General features: G+C 42.6%; 1 long non-coding RNA gene across 1 annotated transcript; it reads right to left on the bottom strand.

Annotated features, from left to right (window-relative positions):
• Nucleotides 1-17530: 17530 nt before the first annotated feature.
• Nucleotides 17531-18614, bottom strand: LOC124996026. The gene is made up of 3 exons (XR_007110788.1): nucleotides 18451-18614; nucleotides 18320-18381; nucleotides 17531-17722 (listed from the first exon to the last, which is right to left on the bottom strand). It is a non-coding gene; the product is annotated as an uncharacterized LOC124996026 (long non-coding RNA).
• Between the last annotated feature and the right edge of the window lie 3703 nt (nucleotides 18615-22317).

Genomic DNA, 22317 nt, shown 5'->3' with positions numbered 1-22317 from the left:
CGTTCTCTTGGTGGTGTTTTTGCTAGATAGTAGGTAGGGACAGTGGGAATCTCGTTCATCCATTCATGCGCGTCACTAATTAGATGACGAGGCATTTGGCTACATTAAGAGAGTCATAGTTACTCCCGCCGTTTACCCACGCTTCATAGAATTTCTTCACTTTGACATTCAGTGGCGAGAAGGGCCCGGTGTTCGTCCCGAGTCACCGCCAGCCACCGCTGACACGCCCATCCATGCGCCGTGGCGCCGCTCGAGGCACCCACCAGGCTAAGGGCCCCACCCTGCGAGGTGGGCCGCGCAAAACTGTGCTTCCGGCGGTGGGGAGAGCCCAGCCGCGGCGCGAGCCCAGCCCCACTTCGCACCCCAGCCTGACCGACCCAGCCCTTAGAGCTACCTTTCGGTAGTAGCAACGGGCGATGTGTACAAAGGCCCGGGACTTAATCAACGTGAGCTTATGACCCGCGCTTACTGGGAATTCCTCGTTCATGGGAAATAATTGCAATCCCCAATCCCTAACATGAGTGGGGTTCAACGGGTTACCCGCACCTCTCGGCGAAGGGTAGACACACGCTGGTCCGCTCAGTGTGGCGCGCGTGCAGCCCCAGACATCTAAGGGCATCACAGACCTGTTATTGCTCAATCTCGTGTGGCTAAACGCCACTTGTCCCTCTAAGAAGTTGGTTGCGACCGCACGGGGTCGCGTAACTATTTAGCATGCCGGAGTTTCGTTCGTTATCAGAATTAACCAGACAAATCACTCCACCAACTAAGAACAGCCATGCACCACCACCCACAGAATCGAGAAAGCTATCAATCTGTCAATCCTTTCCGTGTCCGGGCCGGGTGAGGTTTCCCGTGTTGAGTCAAATTAAGCCGCAGGCTCCACTCCTGGTGGTGCCCTTCCGTCAGTTCCTTTAAGTTTCAGCTTTGCAACCATACTCCCGCTGGAACCCAAAGACATTGGTTTCCCGGAAGCTGCCCGGCGGGTCATGGGAATGACACCGCCGGATCACTAGTTGGCATCGTTTATGGTCGGAACTATGACGGTATCTGATCGTCTTCGAACCTCCGACTTTCGTTCTTGATTAATGAAAATATTCTTGGCAAATGCTTAACACTTAGAAAACTTTTAACCTCTTCCTGAGTGGTATGTAGAGATGGGCGCAACAGGGGCTCGCAGGAGAGAAGGGGAAAGCGGGCAAGGTCGCCCGCTGTCCCCTTTAACACTTGGAATGGAAAGAAGGGCAGAGCCACTCTCGACTCTCCCCTTCCTCCCTGTGAGCCCCAGTTGCACCCGTCCCCACTAACCACCACTAACATGATTACAGGGAGCAGGTTTTCCAGAACATGGGCCTCCAGGATGTGAGAGGTGCACTTCATGGCCGCCCATGGGCTACCCTCCTCCGGACCCCCAGGGTGCCCCCACCCCACACCCAAATCTCCAGTTCCCAGAAAATTTCAAAGTCTTTACAGGGAGACTGTGGGAAGCTCCCTAGGTGCCAGGCAGCCCTATGGCCCTGTCACACAGACTGTGAGGGGCCCCAGTGAGGGCCCCAAACTCCGGCTCTCGAAAAATTTCTAAGTGGAGACTGCGGGAAGCTCCCTAGGTGCCAGGCCGCCCATGGGCCCTCTCCCACGGATTGTTGGGGGCCCAGATGAGGGCCCCAAAGCTCCAGTCCCCTGAAAATTTCTAAGTGTCAAGAGGGAGTCTGCGGGAAGCTCCCATGGTGCCAGGCTGCCTCAGGGATCTCTCCCACGCATTGTGAGTGGCCCAGATGAGGGCCCCAAAGGTCCGGTCCCCTGAAAGTGTTGAGAGGGAGTCTGCGGGATGCTCCCTAGGTGCGAGGCCGCCCCAGGGACCTCTCCCACGGATGGTGGGTGGTCCAGATGAGGACCTGTGCTGCTCTTAAAAGGTAAAAATCTTAAGTTAAATAAGTTCATAAGTTAATCACTGAGTAGATAAAAGTGTTTAAAAAAGTCGATGTTTTTGGTTGTGAAAAACCGCGTCAGAGTGAGCGCTCTGTTCTTTGGTTCAGAAAAACCGCATTGGAGTGAGTGCTCTGTTCCTTAGTTTCAAGCTATGTTAAACAGTTTGTTTTTTTCCATTGCATGTTCAATTAAGTCAGTAGGGCACAGACAAGCTAAGCAGACTGCTGAATTCACATTGCTGAAGTTGTTTCAACGCTTTTGCCTCGGAAAATATTTATCTGTAAGTATTTTTGTGGATATTTGTTACATGCATGTATTTTGTAAAGCATGTTATGATAAACTCTTCATTGATGATATTGGTGAAAAAATGTGCTTTGCTAATTACAGCAGATGCTAGCTTCATTGAACACTGATTGAAATGTACCTGTATAATTTATTTACTACAGATATGTGTTTTTGTCTGTAACAATTTCTAGTTTTATGGTAACAAGAAGACTTCATTAAAAAGACGAGAAAAGACAAGCCTTGTGATTATTCAACAAATCGTTAACTGACTGTCTGGACTTGCATTGGTACACGCATCGTGAGGGCAGTACAGGGCCCCTGAAAATTTCCAAGTGTCAAGAGGGAGTCTGCGGGAAGCTCCCTAGGTGCCAGGCCGCCCCAGGGCCCTCTCCCACGGATGTGGGTGGCCCAGATGAGGGCCCCAAAGGTCCAGCCCCCTGAAAATTGTGCAAGTGTTACCCAGACAGAGCAACAAGACTGGCTCTGCTGGAGGACCTTCACACCAGGGTTTTTTTTTTGTGGCCAACGCCCCCAACCCAGCAGACTTGGAGCCCATCCAAATGCCATCAACAAGTGCAGCTGCCACGGAGGAACCTGCCAGTGGTGTAGAGCTTTCAAGCACTGGTGAAGAGGGGTCCACTGATTCCCACGATGATGATGCTGGCTCACATGACCGAACATGGCAAAGGTAAGTTCATCACATCGGTGTCACACACATCACTTCAAACAGTGATCAGCTTGAGTTTCTTTGAGGTTGTAGTCTGCAGATTTGAAACTAAAGTTGCTTTGTTCTTTCAGAAATCCACCTAGTTCTATCAGAATTGTGTGCGGATGAACATGCAGGCGAGGGGCCTCTACCAGAACTTCCCAGCTGAATGTAAAATGCCGATGGGGTTCAAGAGGCATTTGATCGACGTTTTAAATGTGCCAAACTGCCAGCAGGAGGTAAGACATAACCCTGAATATATGCTCTGCTATAGCTCCGCAGTATGTGTGAGTGAGGGAGAGAGATAAGACGAGACTTACAAGACCACTGTATATTATTTAAAATGATGCACTCTGTGTGTATGTGAGTGGGTGAGTGTTAGAGAGACATCAGCACACATGGCTCTGTTTTCTTGCATCATTTCATGCTTCTCTTCAACTTTCATGACAGGTGGACAATGTCTCCAGGATGCTGAGATACATCCAGCCTGAAGGGGATGAAGATTTCCTCATTAAAAGCACTGAAGCCAGCGATTACCTGCACAACCTGAAACTTGCCAAGTTGAGTCCTGCCACGATTCTCAACTACATAAAGAACGTGATCTGGATTGTGCAGTATGTGAAGACCTTTCTTCACATTGCTGTGAAGGATCCAGACTTCCACAGGAAGTGCCAGACCTAAATCGATTTCCTCAGTGTCATGAGAAAGTCAGTGGCCAAGGAAAACAGTAAGGCCATATTAAAACCAGGTCAGTTGTTAATCTGCCTACCCTTTCTCTCCTTTAATGAGTTCTGTTTTGTCACTCATACTCATCAGTCTGCTCTACACAGAGATTATGTGATACAGAAACATGTAGTTCTGCTCCTCATTGTGGTCTTGTATATTATTCCAGGTATATGCACTTCATGGGGAGCCAGAAGAGCATCAAGGAGTGTCAGAAGGTCTTGGCTGTTGGAAGGAAGGACGCGCTTAATCGTATGGATCTATTAGGTCGCAATGTTCCACCGAATGAGAATACGACAACATATTTCCGCTATTACTGTGAGGCCATACTGATCTTGGGGCACTTCCAGAGACTGGGAGCAGTGGAAGGAATGACAGTAAGTACTTTTCCCCTTAAAACCAGGCTCAGCCAGAATCAAGTGACAGCAGTGTTACTCTCAAATCTGTTCACCCCTTGCAGCACTCTCAGACATGCACCATCCCCCCAACCACACACACAAACACACACAGCTCCACAGAGACATACACACACAGAGCCCTGCTCACATTAAAGTGAAGTCAGAGAGGAGTGTTTACTTTAGAAGGTCCATATGGAAAGATTTCTGTTGGTCTTAATCATTGGTGATAATGAGAGAATAAAGGGCACCCTCTGCTTATTCTTTTGTTTTATTTGAATGGCTGTGTATTATATGTGTGCATTTTAAGCCAGGAGTCCATTGTGTTTACACAATATAGACTCTTGATTCTTGATGTCAGTAATTCACATCTTGTCTTCTGTGTTTTTCAGACAGCAGAGTGGCTGGCCAGGCAGTGGTCTGATGACAGAGTCTGTGTTGGTGTCAGCAGGCACAAGATGACCAAGATGCAAATTGCTAAATTTGCCCTGACTGATGAGGAGGACTCCGTAAGTTTTCTAACAGGCTGAAATGGCTCACCATGTGTTACAACGACACATTTAGCAATTCCACAGACATTAACTTGATTCATATTCTGTCTCCACAGATATTGCAGTCATATTATGAACACATCTGCGCAAAGTCCCTCGACCCAGAAGTAGACGATGAAGACAGATTTTTCCTGTCCAAATGGGGCCGGCCCATTGCAAGTGCCACCAATGATCTTGCTCGTCTGCACGAGCAGTAAGTAACAACAGGAGGCCATGCATATACTGTGTTTACTGTGCAGATCAAGAGGGCTAGGGGTTAATGACATATGCCGAGTTTTGCATTCAATACATAGATATGACTAGGAAAAAATTAAATCGTTCAGTGCTGAGAGTGGATGTGTCATCTGAGATTTGTGCTCCATTGCAGCTACAAATGTGAGAATGTGACAAGTCGGGAGATCAGGAGGGTTGTGGAAATGGAGTCGGCCAACACCTTTACAGAGGAGCAGCAGTCTGGTGTGGCGCACTACATGGCCCATTCAACCTCCGTTGCAAAGCAACATTAGCGGATGAGGACACTTCACAAGACTGTTGTCACAAGCAACCTGCTGCAGAGCTTAAGAGGGTATGCATGGTGGTCTGAAACATACAATATTGAGTCATTGTTTGTCTTACAGAAGTCTGATCTGTTTGTCAGTGGTTAACTTTGAAACCTTTTCAATCTTGCAGATTTTCTGCTGAGGATTCAACAGACAACAGGGCTGCTCAGTCACAGCAGAGAGGCCGACAGGGAGAGAGTGATTCGGAAGAGAAAGAAATGGAGAACATGACAGCGTTTCTCTCCAAATTCCCAGTAACACTGAACGGGAATCCTCCCTGCAAGTGGAAGAGAGTCAGTGCTGGGTTCAGTGAAGGCAGGGTGCTGTATGACAAGTGGAGGATTATGCAGCGTGGCATGCGGGAGGAACATTTCTTGTGTAAGTGTAAATACATACATAGTCAATGATTAGGTCGGGTATATATGACATCTACAGCTCACAAGTGTGAATCTTTAATGTGAATATTCTCTCCTCTTTTACAGCGCAGCTGGTACTCTCCAAGTGGCATCCACCCACTCAGACACAGGTGGAAAGTGACCCAAGGATCATTAAGAAGGTCATCACACAGAAGTGGTCAGGTCTGACCATCAAGGATTTTGGTGAGCCAAAGGAGAAAGGTATGTGAAAATGTTTTGTGAGCACAGTCAAAGCCTAACACAAATACAATCATATCGTGAACAGCCTCATTAATTTCACCTCCCTTTGCCCACAGAACTTATTGCCACCAAACACTTTTCAAAGGGCTCCATAATCTGCGATTACCATGGCAAGGTAATCACAAAGGCGGAGGGGAAAAGAATGTTGCAGAGCATGGACGATGAGATGGGATACCTTTTCTTCTTTCAACAGCTCTGCGTGGATGCCCAGACGTTCCCATGTGAGTGTCATCCCGACATGGAGACAGTGGGGCGGCTCATGAACCACTTGAAGAAAAGGTTCAACGCAAAGCCCCGTCGCTGCAAGTTAAAGCTACCCCAAGAAGAATCAGACACCATCCTCCTCCTGGCCAGCATAGACATTGAAGTGGGTGAGGAGATCCGCTTTGACTACGGCGTGTGCAGGCAGTCATTCTCGGGGGAAGGACTGGACCTGGAATGGCTGGATTCTTGATCCAGCACTATACAGTGGTGAGACATTTATATAATTTGTTTTCTGTTGCTAGTCATGTTCAGACTTCAAGTCTGTGCTGCTACTGCTGTACATCCCTGCAGTAACTGGAGTTATGTGAGGTGACGATTGCAGCTGCAGTCTGTCCCCCCAAAATGCCTTAAACACAGAGATCCATTTTGATATCTGTGTAAATGGCCTAGGCCCTGGTCCCTACACCACTCTCATCAATAGGAATCTTCACGATTTCACTGCAGATGGGGCTCTGTATATCCTAAACCTCTCTCTGTTTTGGGAGCTCCCCTGTCCCCTCCACCAGTCCACCAATGTCTTTGTATGTATGTCTGCTGTCTAAGAGAGGGTGCAGTGAGCACTGATTCCTCAGGGCATGTGTTGGGTTATCCTTTCTCTGTCTCTACCCGGCTGGCCTTTGGCAGATGGGTCCCTCCATATGAGCTGGGTTTTATTTTATTGCTGTGTTCATATAATAACAAAAGCAACAATACAAGATGGTGTGCTTTTCTTCCTAAAAGTCGGTTGTTAAGGGAGTATTTATGACTCATGTGAGCCTATAGCTCGGGTTCTTTCACAGAGACACCTGCTGTTATATTTGAACAGATATTAGGTCACAGGTTTAGTGCAAGCAAGGCAGGAGGCGTAATTGGAGTTCTAGCAATATACAGTATATTTTGCAGCACTCAGGCCAAGTCCCCTCTGGGGACTAGTCCTGGGGAGAGGCAGGAGGGGCGTTTATCGCCTACACTAAACTATAAACTAAATTCACCATATTCTGCCCTCTCTAGATGTAACCGGACGCTAGTTTGGCAGATAGTGAACAATCTTCTCAGTGAAAACACAAGCCGATGTATGGTTGAGACTGTTTATTCCCAGATGAGCAAGCTGTAAAACTGAACATACAGACAAAATGTAGCTGTCACTGTTACATAAATCAAATATACTAACAGCATGATATCTTATGAAACAGAAACCAAAATAACAGAAAACTGCAAGACAACCAAAAGAATATACTTACAAGCATATATTTTCCAAGGCTTCGTTAAAAGAAATGAAGATTCAGCATGCTCTCTCATCTGCTATCTGTCTCTACTACTATGGCAAGCTCAAAGGACCAAACTTAATCTAAAAAACATACTCAAAAACCCCACTAGGTGGCTACCATCTCGACAAGCTGTGGGCAGCACACACTAGCTTATTCACAATACTTATTGGAAGATATCCGTTAATAGGATCAGGACACACACATAGTCTAACCACTTTCATACATACCATCTCTCTGGTGGCGGTTGAGTATGGGAGCTGGAGCTGAAGGAGGTGGACATGTGGTGGACCTATCCTTGTGCGCCACATTCAGGTGCCCTGGCAGAGGCCCTAGGCCTTTCTGCACTGCTGATATGGCTCTGTATATCCTAAACCTCTCCCTCTGTCACTTGGCAGGAGTGCATTAATAGAGGGTGCAGTGAGCACTGATTCCACACGATTTGCTTTGCTGTTTATACATGACCTGGCCCGGTCCCCGTATTGCTGTAGTCCACCACACTAGACCAGGGGAACAATAGGAAAAAGACAATATTAAAAAATTGCACGTGGAAAATGCAGTAACTAGATAAGCATGTGGGAGTGTAATTAAAAACAAGGAAAGACACAGTGTTAATTACTGACATCTATCAGGGGTAAGTGGTGGGCTTATCTTTGTTCGCCTCATTCAGGTCTCCTGGCAGAGGCCCTAGGCCTTTGTGGCCTACACCTCAATAGGAATCTTCACAATTTCACTCTTCCTCCAAACTCCTCTGTCACCTGGGAGGAGTCTTCAAATCCCTGTGGTGGGAGTCATCATCAGCATCTGAAGACTGTGATAAAATCAAAGATGTCTCTTGTTAGCTAACTGTTCAAATAGCCATCATTTAGTGTAGGATATCTTCCAATAATAGTTGATAAGCTAGTAAATTTAGTCTATAAGTGTATAGTAAAGTGTAGCTACCACACTTCTATGTCCACCATGTTAATACTTTTTTAACAGAAAAATACTTTATTGGGGAAAACATACACAAACATCAACATAACACACCAACAGCAATCACTTGAATCAACAAATCTAAAAACTATGTACATATGAACAATTTACAAATGAAACAGTGGTGCAGTTAACAGTTAACCCATACTGCTTTTTGAATGCAGCGAGGAAAATAAGAGAAGAAACAACTTTTTGGGCAAAATATGAAAAAAAAAAACTATGAAAAAACAGAAATTAATGCATGGAAAGGTTATTAAATAAGCAACGAGTAGGATACAAGTAAAAAGAAAATCAAAATCAACAGTGCAAGAAGTACATCTAAACAATTTACAAATCAGTATTGAAGCACTTAAACAGTGGTGCAGTTAACGGTTAACCCATACTGCTTCTTGAATGCAGCAAGGAAAATAAGAGAAGAAACAACTTTTTGGCCAAAATATGAAAAAAAAAAAACAGAAGTACATCTAAACAATTTACAAATCAGTATTGAAGCACTTAAACAGTGGTGCAGTTAACGGTTAACCCATACTGCTTCTTGAATGCAGCAAGGAAAATAAGAGAAGAAACAACTTTTTGGCCAAAATATGAAAAAAAAAAACAGAAGTACATCTAAACAATTTACAAATCAGTATTGAAGCACTTAAACAGTGGTGCAGTTAACGGTTAACCCATACTGCTTCTTGAATGCAGCGAGGAAAATAAGAGAAGAAACAACTTTTTGGGCAAAATATGAAAAAAAAAAAACTATGAAAAAACAGAAATTAATGCATGGAAAGGTTATTAAATAAGCAACGAGTAGGATACAAGTAAAAAGAAAATCAAAATCAACAGTGCAAGAAGTACATCTAAACAATTTACAAATCAGTATTGAAGCACTTAAACAGTGGTGCAGTTAACGGTTAACCCATACTGCTTCTTGAATGCAGCAAGGAAAATAAGAGAAGAAACAACTTTTTGGCCAAAATATGAAAAAAAAAAACATGAAAAAACAGAAATCAATGCATGGAAAGGTGATTAAATGAGTGAAAAGTCAGATACAAGTAAAAAGAAAATCTAAATCAATAGCTGAGACAGCATTTGTGTGCAGCAATGTCTGCCATCCCCATATACGTCATATGTGTCACAGCGGTTGAAGTGGAACATTAAATACTTTACCATACTTCATATATCAAATACATATAGGCAATACATAAAAGCACCTAATGACATGTTAAATGCTTACTTCTCCATGGAATAAGGCATATAAGAGAAGAACAACTGTGTTGGAGCCTAGCAGCACTGCAGCATACAAGTACGAACCATAAATGATGGAAAATGTCAAAAATCATCAAAAATTATGAAAATGCATTAAAAGAGGGATTAATTCATTGAGAATTTGATGGTAAATGAAAGAAAAGCAAAAAAAAAAAACACACACACACAAAGAAGGAGGCCATTTAAACATAGAAGAAGAAATGCATCATATGTGAAACGAGTCGGACAAGATTTCATCACGTGATACCAGTCCCCAGCATAGATGATGTTTTCAACGCAGATAAAAGGCACTTGCATCTGCATTCACTGATCTCAGCGGTCCCCTTTCCACAGAGAAAACGGAAGGATCCCACACCTCCCTTGAGTTCCTCGGCATTAAGTCGGTTCTGAACAGCTGTTGAGTTTATTGCCTGTCTGATGAGGGAATCACCTTCAAGTGGGTGTGTGACGTCACTCGGAGTGGGGGGTGTTTCCCTTTAGACACTGGGTGCGGACACACCCTGTTGGCGTTTACATCCTTGGGCGGACAACAAGAAGGAAACACCAATGCGATGACACAATCCACGCCGCAATATAACTGACCAAACAACCATATGGGACAGTGTTTTGCCAACTACTTTTACATATTTTTTTCATAATGCTTATTCTGTATATTTTTTGATTACACTTTTTATTTTACTATAATCTAATCTCATTTTATTTTATCTTTCTTGTGTTTACTTTTATATGCAACAAAACTACGGTGACAAAGTATTTTCCCTGGATCATTAAAGTCTAAGAGCAGTAGTATAAAAACAATGTCTAAAAGAAAAGACGTCCACAAAGACCACATTTGGACTACAAGTAGCCCCTATAAGGACGTACTGTAGAAGTTATGAATGGATGTTCAGTAGACGTCAAAAAAAGGCGTCGTCTAGAGTAACAGTCTGCACCTTCAGGTGACCCGAATTAGATGTGCAAAAATGACTTGGAAAGGACGTCATTTAGACATCTCTTTGCACAGTGGGAGTTGATCAGTAAGGAACAAAGTTTAACTGAATATGACAGAGGCATTAAAGCAACAACTTATGAAAATGATTTGGATGAAGAAATAAATACATGCTATTGAGTATATGGATGGCATAAGAGCATGGAAGAAAAGAATCAGATGCGCAATGCACGTGAATGGAGAGTCAAGTAACGCAACTACTTCCAGACAAAGTGTCAGGTTCAACAACCCAAAACATTCATAAACATTGCACAAAGAAGAGAAAGACAAGTGTTAGTTTTTACTCGCGAGGAGAACGGACAGAGATACGTTCAGTAACAATCTCCAACCGCTCTGAAGCGTACCTCGCCGTACCCTCTCTTTATTTCCTTAGGGAGGTCCCTGGTTACAACAGAAGTTGCAGCGCTAATGGGGAGGGGAGCACATAGCTGCAACTTCTCAAACGATACAAGCACTATCTTCTTCTTGGTACACGTTTAATTGCTTCGACCTTGTCCTCAGGACTGTATGCTCCGTCTTCAGCCGTATTTCTGCGGCGAAACCGCACTTTCTGCATGTCGCTGATGACCCTGGGATGACTCAGTAGAAATCGCGTCTCTGGGACGACTCAGCAGAAATCGGGTCCCCCTACTTCTCCTTCCTGCAAAGCAACTCTACAGACATATACTGTTGCACATTGGCATACTAGGAGACTAATAGATACATAAACACTCAGAGTAAATATGGGATAACTTATGTACAATAATTCCAACACAAAGAAACAGTCAAACTCCCCAAACTAGTCATGCCAAGTTAAGTGAGAATAAGTGAGTGGTAAGGGTTTTGGGATCAATATCAAACAGCCTGGTAATGAAGATTTGAGTAAAATAGACAAATTTAGTTACTTGAAGTCATTTTTTATAGGTAACGCTGCGAGCACAGGAGCAGGCCTTGCATAATCTGGTGATAATTATTGTCACAAACTCCAAGACAGAGCACTCCTGTCTGCAGGAGAACCAAGTAGGGTGGAGATGCAAGCACCTCCCACTGTTCCTCCCACTTTACAAATAGAGGCCCAGTTGAGGTTTTCCACCTTTTCCTTTGTCTCCAGACTCTGTGTGTGTGCTGGTGGTGCCACGCGTGTTTGACTTCATTTCCTTGTAAGTAAATCTAAACTTATTTCAATGCATTAAGGTGTTTAAGTCCAAGGCTTAGTATTTTAATATGGCTTAGTTTAATGATAATCATTTGGGTTGATGTGTTTATGGATAATGAACTTGTGAAGATTGATTGTATTTTACTTTAATGATATTTAAGTAATTATCAGGCATGAATTACTTTATTATTATTATTATACATTAAACAAATAAACAAACATTAAGGCAAGGCAACTTGTGTGTCCTGGTGGTTTGTGTGGCTCCAGTCTGAACCTGATTCAAAACAATTATGATGAAAGGACAATTTGTCCACAAGGACCTGGTGGTAAATGCACACATGAGTAAGTTACTAAACATGGCTCCAGTAAAAAGGATCACTGATGTAGCGTCTTTATGTAAATTGTATGATGACTGTGAAGTACAAGTGTGCTGTCTTGATGCCATGGGTGTTGTATCCGATACTTATGGAAGTCTTTTATGCCCCATATTGTTAAAAATGATTCCTGAGGAAATTGCCCTTGAGTTCACCTGACAAGAAGCTGACAATGTGCTCAAAGCAAAGGAGTTGATGGAGTTCCTGAAAGAGAAGGATACCAGCCTGAGGAAAGAAATGCTGGGCGTGAGAAGTAGTGCAAAACAAGACCATTCACAGGCACCATGGCTTTGGCTGCAGCTTTCCACACATGGAGTCCAAATGATAACTGTAACTGTTTATTTTGTGGGAGGGGTGATCATAAATCGTCCAACTGCAGCAATTTCATTGTTGATATCAGAAGAGATAAATTAAAACAATTTGGCAGATGTTTCATATGTCTTGGGCCCAGACAACTTGCGCGTAAGGCGCAAGGCACTGAATGTGTGAATTGAATTGAATTGAATGTGACACATGGGGCAAAAGACATAAAACTGTTTGCATGCAACAATCAAAACTTGCACATGACAATAACATTAACAAATCCACACCCTCAGATACCGTAGAGTCAGTTTCCCTGTAATAAGTAATTCTGAAGGCAACACTGTATTATTTCAAACTGCTACAGTGTGGATAAATGCACCTAAACAAAGTCAACTGGCAAAATGTCTACCAAATGGGGGAAGCCAATGCAGTTTCATTTGAGAGGACATCTCCAGGACTCTGGGTCTGCCAATTGTGGGAACAAAAGTTATAAAGTTACACACATTTGGCTCTGTAACCCACAAAAGAGTAATGGCAAAGAAGGTCAAGGCAATTCTGAAAAACTTAAAAACTAATGAAGCTGTGGATGTGGAGTTATTGAAAATGCCAACTGTGTGCTCTTCAAGAATACAAATGGCAGATGAAATATTAAGACGGTCTCTGGAAGACAAGGGTGTGCAGGTTGCTGACACCCTGGAATGTCTTGAATGAAAAAGGAATGTCTGGACTTGCTGTTTGGACGCACAGAGAGACTTTACACTGGTGGCCGTAGAAAATAAGTTTGGCTGGGTGATTCAAGGTGTTGTGTCCATCCCTGTTATGAATGCTGCGCAGCTTATGGGAGACGGAGTCACTGGGGATTCATATGGAAACTAAATGGAGCCTGGAGACAGTTTGGAAATTCAACAGTCGGTGAAGTATCACCAAGGTAGATATGAAGTTTGTTTGCCTTGGAAAGAAGATGTGAAACTGGCTACTTATTATTGCACTGCACTGAATTGACTGAACAGTCTTGCTATAAGATTTCAGAAGAACATGCAACTGTATGATCAATATAATCTAGTTTTCCAAGAGTATTTGTCTGAGGGAATTGTTGAAGTTATTGCTGATACAGAGAATTTAGTATATTATCTGCCACATCATCCAGTGATCAAAAAAGTAGAGCTACTAAGCTACGAATAGTGTTTGATGCTTCTTCTCATGAAAAGGAAAGTCCCTCGCTAAATGAATGTTTATCAACTGGACCAAATTTGGATCCTGATTAAACTGTGACAGCACAGAGTTGCAATGATGGCCGACATTAGTAATCGATTCTTGCAAATTAGTGCAAATGAGAAGGACAGAGATGTGCTGCGCCTTTTATGGCTAAAAGAGAGAATCCCCTTTGATGACTTAAAGGTAGTGATTATGAGAAAGACGCGTGTGCCATTTGGCGCATCTGCTGGTCCCTTCTTGTTGGCAGCAACGATTAAACATCACTTCAAAAAAATATGCACACATCTATTCAGATGAAGTAAAGACATTGGATGAGTGTTTATATGTGAATAATTTTATTACTGGAGCAGAGAGTGGTGACAAAGTCCTGAAATTATCTCAGAGAGCCAAAGAAATCTTGTCAAGTGCAAACATGAAATTATGCAAGTGGAACACCAACTCACCTGTGTCGCAAACTGTAGAAACAGGAACATGAAATGGAACAAGTGGAATTTAAAGATCCTAATCCACTCAAGGTTCTAAAGACATTATAAAACTGTTTGCATGCAAAAATCAAAACTTGCACAATAACATTAACAAATCCACACCCTCAGATACCGTAGAGTCAGTTTCCCCGTAATAAGTAATTCTGAAGGCAATACTGTATTATAACAAACTGCTACAGTGTGGATAAATGCACCTAAACAAAGTCAATTGGCAAAACGTGGAAGTAGAAATGCAGTTTCATTCGAGAGGACATCTCCAGGACTCTGGGTCTGCCAATTGTGGGAACAGAAGTTATAAAGTTACACACATTTGGCTCTGTAACCTACAAAAGTGTAATGGCAACATCATGGAAAACTGACACTGCTGAATTTGTGCTAGAGACTAAATAATTTAATATCTGCAGGATAAAAGGGACACAAAGCGAGGTGTGCTTGAGGCTGCTGTGCTCATCTTTGATCCTATCGGTTGTCTCCGTATATCATTCGAGTCAAGTGTCTTTTCAATTCAATTCAGTTCAATTCAGTTTTATTTATATAGCGCCAATAACAATACAAATCGTCTCAAGACGCTTCACAAAAACGAGCCTGCAACCTCCAGAGCATGCCTGAGGGCGACGGTGGCAAGGAAAAACTCCCTTTTAACAGGAAGAAACCTTGAGCAGAACCCAGCTCATATGGAGGGACCCATCTGCCGAAGGCCAGCCGGGTAGAAACAGAGAAGATAGAGAGAAAAGAAGAGCAGGAGAAACAAGATAAACAAACTTCTGTCATAGGTACATACATCAAGTGAAAGGAAACATGTAGGGTCTAGTAATATAACACATAGCTGATGATCTGTGACAGTTTGTGAGTATAACAGGAATCATGGGCAGGTTGGTGAATTGTTCATCTAGGTAGGAGTGGACAACTGGAGGAGGCCATGATGACTGGGGCAGATGCAGTTTATGGAGCTCCACAGGTCTGATACACAGCACTCCAGACCATATAGACTGGGCTGGTTGATAAGGCCACGGCAGCAGATGTAGCTTAGAACTCCACAGGTCAGATATTCAGCACTACAGACCAGAGACCCTCACAAGATGATGGAGGGGGAGGGGAGCGGAGGGGAGAGAGTAAGACACAGTGGTTAGTAAATTATAAGAGATAGAAAATAAAATGATAAGATATTAGAGGACAGGAGCCAGAGAAGAAACAGGAGAGGACATGTCCTCAGTGCATCGTCCCCCTGCAGCCTAGGCCTAAAGCAGCATAACTAAGGGATGGTTAAGTCCAGCCCTAGCTATAAGCTTTTTCAAAAAGGAAAGTCTTAAGCCTGACCTTAAACGTAGAGACTGTGTCTGCCTCCCGAACCCAAACTGGGAGCTGGTTCCATAGGAGAGGGGCCTGATAGCTGAAGGCTCTACCTCCCATTCAACTTTTAGAAACTCTAGGAACCACAAGCAGACCTGCACTTAGAGATCGTAGTGATCTGTTGGGACAGTATGGTACTATGAGGTCTTTCATATATGATGGAGCTAGGCCTTTCAGGGCCTTGTATGTAAGGAGGAGGATTTTAAATTCAATTCTAGATTTTAAAGGGAGCCAATGAAGAGAAGCTAATACTGGAGTAATATGATCTCTCTTGCTAATTCCTGTCAGTGCTCTTGCTGCAGCGTTTTAAATCAATTGGAGGCTTTTTAAAGAGCTGCTTGGACAGCCAGACAGTAACGAGTTACAATAATCCAGCCTGGAAGACACAAATGCATGAACTACATTGCATCACTCTGAGAAAGGATGCTCCTAATTTTGATGATATTACGAAGGTGAAAGAAAGCAGTCCTGGTCACCTGCTTTATGTGAGAATTAAAGGACATATCCTGGTCAAATATAACACCAATGTTTTTCACCATAGTACTGGAGGCCAAGGTAATGCCATCCAACAAAAGCAGGTGATTAGATAATGAATCTCTGACATGTTTAGAGCCAAATATGATAACTTCAGTTTTGTCTGAGTTTAAAAGTAGAAAATTACAGGTCATCCAAGCCTTTATGTCTTTAAGGCATGCTTGGAGTTTAACCAGCGGATTAGTTTCATCTGGTTTCATGGATAAATTTAAATATATTTTCCAGGAGATGGGGGAGAGGGTAATTGCTTGGGACCAAGATCTTCCTGATGATCTGGTGGAGAAATGGCATAAATGGTGTTCAGAAATCCCAGATTTGAGAAACATTGCCATCATTTGACATGATGTTGAACTCAGTGATGGGTGGGATGCGCATTCAACCGAGGTACGTGAAATTTGTATTCACAGATGCCAGTGAAAGGGCTTACTGAGCTGCAGCATACTTACAGTGCTTAGATGGACAAACGCAACAACTTAAATTGCTTCTAAAAACTAAAGCAACGCTTCCCAGATTGGAATTAATTAGAGCCAGACATGGAAAATTCATTATGACCAACCTAAATGTTGGAGAAAATTATGTATATTTTTTGGACTGATTCTACAATAACTTTCCATTAGATTCAGAGCAACTCTAAACAGTGGAAACAATTTGTGGCGAACAGAGTTAGTGAGATTCAGAGTTTCACTGTACCTGGAAACTGGAATAATTGTGCTGGAAAGGAGAACCCAGGAGACTGTGGAACAAGAGGAACGAGTGTGCAGGATCTCAAGGAGGATTATCTGTGGTGGCATGGGCCGGAGTGGCTGAAAGATGCATAGTGAACTCAGTAAATCATTTATAACAGCTTGGATACAGGGTTTTGTTTATAACGCACAGACCAGAGAGAGAATCACAATGAAGTGCTGTGTACAGAAGAGATACAGTAAACGGAATTACTGGATCATGCAGACTCAACATGTCAGCTTTCCAAAGGAAGTGGACCACTTGTTAACAGGTACAAGTTTGGACAGAATCAAAAATCCTTACACAGAGGCCGTTTTTGGATGAGTTTGGACTGCTGTGTGTGGGAGGCAGATTGCAGGAGGCAAACTGGCCTTATTCCCAGAAACACCCATCCATCCTGCTGAGTAATGACAAGTTTTCTGAACTTTTGATGCAAAGAGCCCTTAAAGAGGTGTCAGGTGTTGGAGGTTGTGGTGAGGACCCAAATGCAGGACTGATGAGGCATGAAGTTCAACAACAAAAAAATAAATAAATAAATAATCACTGCGCAAGGCAGGAAATACATGACTTGATATGGCATGGTAACAAGGAACATGGAGACATGGGGATAACATTGACGCGACAAGGAACACAGGGAAAGCAGGGCTATATATACACACATGAGGGGTCAGGGCTAACAAGATGTGGCAGCTCGAGGCGTAACATGGGCTAGGGCAGTGTAAGAGATTTCACTTGTGCCAGAAAATGCCACCCTGGGAACTTCACCCAGGGAAATATGTTATTTATAATAAGCCCCCCCAAAAAAGACAGAAGGGCACTTAGGTCCATTAGCAAATGAGACAGAGACTTATTTCCAAAATACAAAAGAGTACAAAGTTTAATGAATTAGTTTTGTTCTAAAATATATATACATAAAATGTCACTGACTATATGACAATCAAGGGGCAACCAATCAGGGCTGAGACTCACGGTGCCAGATGGTGCAACAAAAAGGGGAATCCCAGGAATGCCATGCAGGAAACAACTAAAAGGGGAGCAAAACACAACACAAGAGGGACACCACCACCGGGACATCAATCCGCTAGACTCAGCACCTGGATGGGTGGCGGGGGAAATCAGAGAGCAACGAGTTGAAAGTATTTAAACAAGAAAATACATTTAAACAAAAAAAGTACAACACTAGCAGATAATGTCATCAATCAAAATCTGCAGAATCAAAGGAAATACAAAATCAATCAACCTAAATAAACACACATTAATCACAACTATTACCAAAGGAAGTAATGACAATGCTAATCAACAAACATACACGAATAACAAAGGAACGAAAAAGTTAAATCACCACATTGTTTTCTCACACCTACACATGCGCACACAAAAAAATGTAGCTTGAACCAATTAAGACAGTCCGCGTCAGGCAAGGCAACCCGGTGCCCACGGCCTTATCACGGGCGCAAGGACGCAAGGAAAAGCGAAACCAGGCAGGGTGCTTTGCTCGAGCGACACAGAGCACCACCGAGCACCGCTGGAGGCAAATCAGATGAGGACGACGCAAAGCAGCAGTAGTTTCTTACAGGGTTACCGGCAGTACGCCACTGCTAGGGTACAGTTACCCTGCAATATTAAGTAAATATAAACATGAGAAACATACAATGGCTGGAGGAGGAACCTTAAGCCACTGCACTACATACCAGTCAAACAGTCCAGGACAGCACAGCATGAAGCGGAGCGAGTGATGCTACACGAGAGCCACCTGTAAACAAACACAGGTTGATATACGTGCGACGCCACAACTGAGGACACATGAAGGCGGCGCACCTACCAGCAGTGATCAGCGAATGGCATAAGGAGCGGTGAGCAGCATGGAGCCAGCAGCGACACCCAAGCGAGCTTTTGTCGCCATACAGAAGCGGAAGTGGAAAACGCCGGTACGTGCCGTAACCCAGCCTCTGGCAAGCAAGAGGCGGTGTTTGCCGCCCACTTTTAAACGGCATTCTCATGCAGCGACTGGCTAGGATCAAAATCCTGCTGAGTGTCACTAGGACAAATCACTGCATACTAGAGGTGGGCAATACCGGTAATTTCGGTATCGATCCGATACCAAGTATATACAAGGCCAGTATCGCCGGTATCGATACCGATATTTTTTTCTTATTTAACTTTCATAGATCCAAAGGATCCAAAACACCTAGGATAGAATTTCACCAAACATTGTACGTGACAACAAAATACTTTATTATCACAATCAACATTTTTGTTTAGAAACAATGGAACAGTAACAAAACAAAGTTTCCCTTAACATTAGGAAAATAAATCCTTTTTGAGGTAGAAAAGGAGAAACCACAATACAAAAATAAAATAAAAATTTCCCCTCACTAGACATATTTTCTAGTTCTTTCTTTCTTTGTTTCTTTTTTCAAATAGAGTTCTTACGAAAAACAATAAAAAATAAGGAATTTTCTTCCTTTCAGTGCAATTTTGTGTAAAAAAAATATCACTCAACACAACTTAAAACAAAATCTCCTGAGGTAGAGGGCTGACAAACCACAATACAACAAAATTAACACACCACAACAAATACTGTAAACAGTTTCAAACTTATTCTGTTTTTCGAGTCGAACAATACAATAAAATAATACAAAAAATAAGGAATTTCTTCCCTTCAGTGCACTTCTCTATGTTTTTCTTAAATAAAGACTATAAAAAAATATAACTTAAAGCAAATTAAAACAATCTTCTAAGGTTAGAGAGCTGACAAACCACAATACAGAAAAATTAACACACCACAACAAATATTGTAAACTGTTTCAAACTTGTTCTTTTTTTCAAGTCGAACAATACAAGAAAATAATACAAAGAATAAGGAATTTCTTCCCTTCAGTGCACTTCTTGCTTTAAACAAAATAAAAACAATAAGTGAAAAATAAAGAAAGAAAGAATATGTCTATGTCAAGAACAAAGGACTAGAGGTTTTTATTTAAGAAAAGTATCATGTTCACATTTTTGGGTTTCAGTGCACGTCCCCTGATGCTCAGTAGCTGTCCTGCCTTTGAAAAAAGCTTCTCAGCCGGCACTGAGGTTGCAGCAACCCCTAAATGGAATAGGCCTTTCTTCTGTGTATCTGCGCATTTCAATTAGTGCATCAGTGACAGCTCTCCAATGGTGCTGAGACAAACGGACTTCCGAGTTAAATTCTGCCCAAATCCCAGCTTTTGCTGCAGATGTAGAAGTTGCAGGAACTGGGGCAGAGCTGGTGGCAGTTGAAGGAGGTGCTGAGGTCCGACTCATTGACTGCATCTCTGTGACAAGTCGAGCCTTTACAGGCTCAACATTTGATGAGTCACGGAACCCCATGTTTTTGAACCCGATGTCCAAATAACTGCTGACGGCAAGACCGTAAAATGTTTCCATGGTCCTGAAACGGCGGTGACTTTGAGCCGACAGCTCAGCAGCTAGCTTGCTGCTTTCTCGCTCAGACGCAGATAGGGTTCTTTGAAGCAGTGACACCAGGGGTATGACTTTTGAAATGGAAACATGTTTTCCAGCTGATATTTCCCTGGTTACCTCCTCAAACTGTCTTAGTGCATTCAGGGAAAGACTGATTTCAGACCATTCTTTCTGAGTCAAGGAAAGAGAGCGTTTGCCAAGCAGGCAGAAGACCAGGGTAAATGCATCTTTTTGATCGGACAGTCTCTCCCAAAAGTAAAACACTGAGTTCCATCTGGTCTGAGTTTTTGCTCAGGAAATTTCTGCTGCTTTTGAATTTGAGCTTGGATGTAGCAGTGGTGCTCTGGTGAAAGAAAGAAACAATTGCACTTGTTTTCTTTTGGATCTCAACCAAGTCCGGGACAGCTTTAAGCGTGTCTTTTATGACCAAGTTTAAGGTGTGAGCAAAACATGGGTAATGTGCCCAACCTGCCTGATACACAGCAGCAACCATGTTGGCCCCATTATCTGTGACCTCTGCCACAATCTTGTCCTTTATGCCAAATTCTTCCACAATTCTTGTGAGTTGGGAACAAATATTGTCAGCTGTGCTTTGTCCGGGAAAAGCACATGTTTCGAGTACATATGCTTGCATCTGCCAGTGCTCATTTATAATGTGGGATGTGACTGTTAAATAACCTTCTGTGGCTCTTGATGTCCACATGCCAATTCTCAGTACAACATTATCCACTTCACTAAATGCCCTTCTAACCTTGGAAGAGCAGTCTTCATAAAGAGCCGGCAGTTTCCCCTCCATTAAAGATTTCCGACTTGGAGTTCTATACCTCGGGTCAAGGGTCTTCACAAAATCCTGAAAGCCATTATCTTGCACAATGTAGAGAGGCTGCAGGTCCTTCACTATCATTCCTGTCAGGCTCCTGGTGAGCTCCTCAGCTCTTGGGGAATCGGCTAAGGGAAATGATAATATAGTAAGTCTTCAACTTGTATGTAATCATTCTGTATTTATTTCACACGTAACACAAAAGGGTACTTATATGCAATCAAGTCTGAGCTGTATCTTATTTAATATATTTGTTTCAATTTCAGAAAATCATTAATCTAATGTTTTTTTTGTTTGTTTGTTTGTATTTGTTTTTTTTACCTCTGTTATGTTTAAAGGCTCTATAAATGTCATACTTGTATGGCTGTGTAAATATTCCTTGGAGTTAAATTGTGCTGTTCATAATGTTTTTTCTAGTCCACCTCTTATGATATTGTATCTTTCAATCCTTATGTAATTTTTTTTGCACTGTGTGCACTTGCCTGTTGCTTTAATTCTATAAATTTGTTTGTGCTGTTGTGGGATAATTAAAGCTTTATCTAATGTTATCTTATCTTAGATAACACTTTTCAACACACACAACATGCACAGCGTAGCGCTTCTCTTACAGACAGAGAGTAGACTTTGACGAATCTTAGCTAGATTTGCACAACCGTCCAAACAACCCATAAAATCACAAATTGGCATATTTAAACAAAATCAGCTGCAACTACCAACAGTTCCACCCATTAAACTCCCTTTTTATTATTATCTGTGAAAGGCAATGCCGTGAGATCTGGTTTGTACTGTTGGTACATTTCCACATGAAAATGAATGAGGAATCTTCTCTGATCGCTCCACTTTGCCACATCCAAGATGGCGGCAACGTTGACGTACAATTCAGGGCTCAATGCGGTGTCTAGGTATCTATGTCTATGGGTATGGCAGTCTCTGACTACATATTCACAATGTACTTGAATTCATAAAACTATCTAATACAGGTTCAAACATGACTGTTAACAAAATATAAAACAGTGACGTTAGCAATTTTTTTTTTCTAAGGTTTTGGAGTTTCATATGAGGTCCATCACAATAATTGGTATGAAAGGCTTCAGAAGAAGTTTTTGGAAGAAGTTCAGCCTTCCACAAATAGTATAATACGTTACCCTGGGGTATGCTATTATAGCAATACCTTTGTGGAAAAGCGTTTTAAGCAGTGTAGTTTCATTTAGGAACAAATTAGTTTCACCTCTTCAGGGATGTGCAGCTATGAGAGTGGACTGTTCTTCTAGTGGCATCTGGTGGTTGGAAGCTGCTGATACATCTGTTGGCTCTTAAATTGCTTCATAGGGAAAAAGATCCCTCTTAATAGCTGCTGCATTGCTTCCAAAGGCAGAAAAACATCAGTCATATATGAGAGGTCTATGTTTAAACTGTGCACTG

This window comes from Mugil cephalus, chromosome 18 (assembly GCF_022458985.1).
Source record: "Mugil cephalus isolate CIBA_MC_2020 chromosome 18, CIBA_Mcephalus_1.1, whole genome shotgun sequence".
In the NCBI taxonomy this organism is placed as follows: domain Eukaryota; kingdom Metazoa; phylum Chordata; class Actinopteri; order Mugiliformes; family Mugilidae; genus Mugil; species Mugil cephalus.
This window is presented reverse-complemented; position numbering and strand designations above follow the sequence as displayed.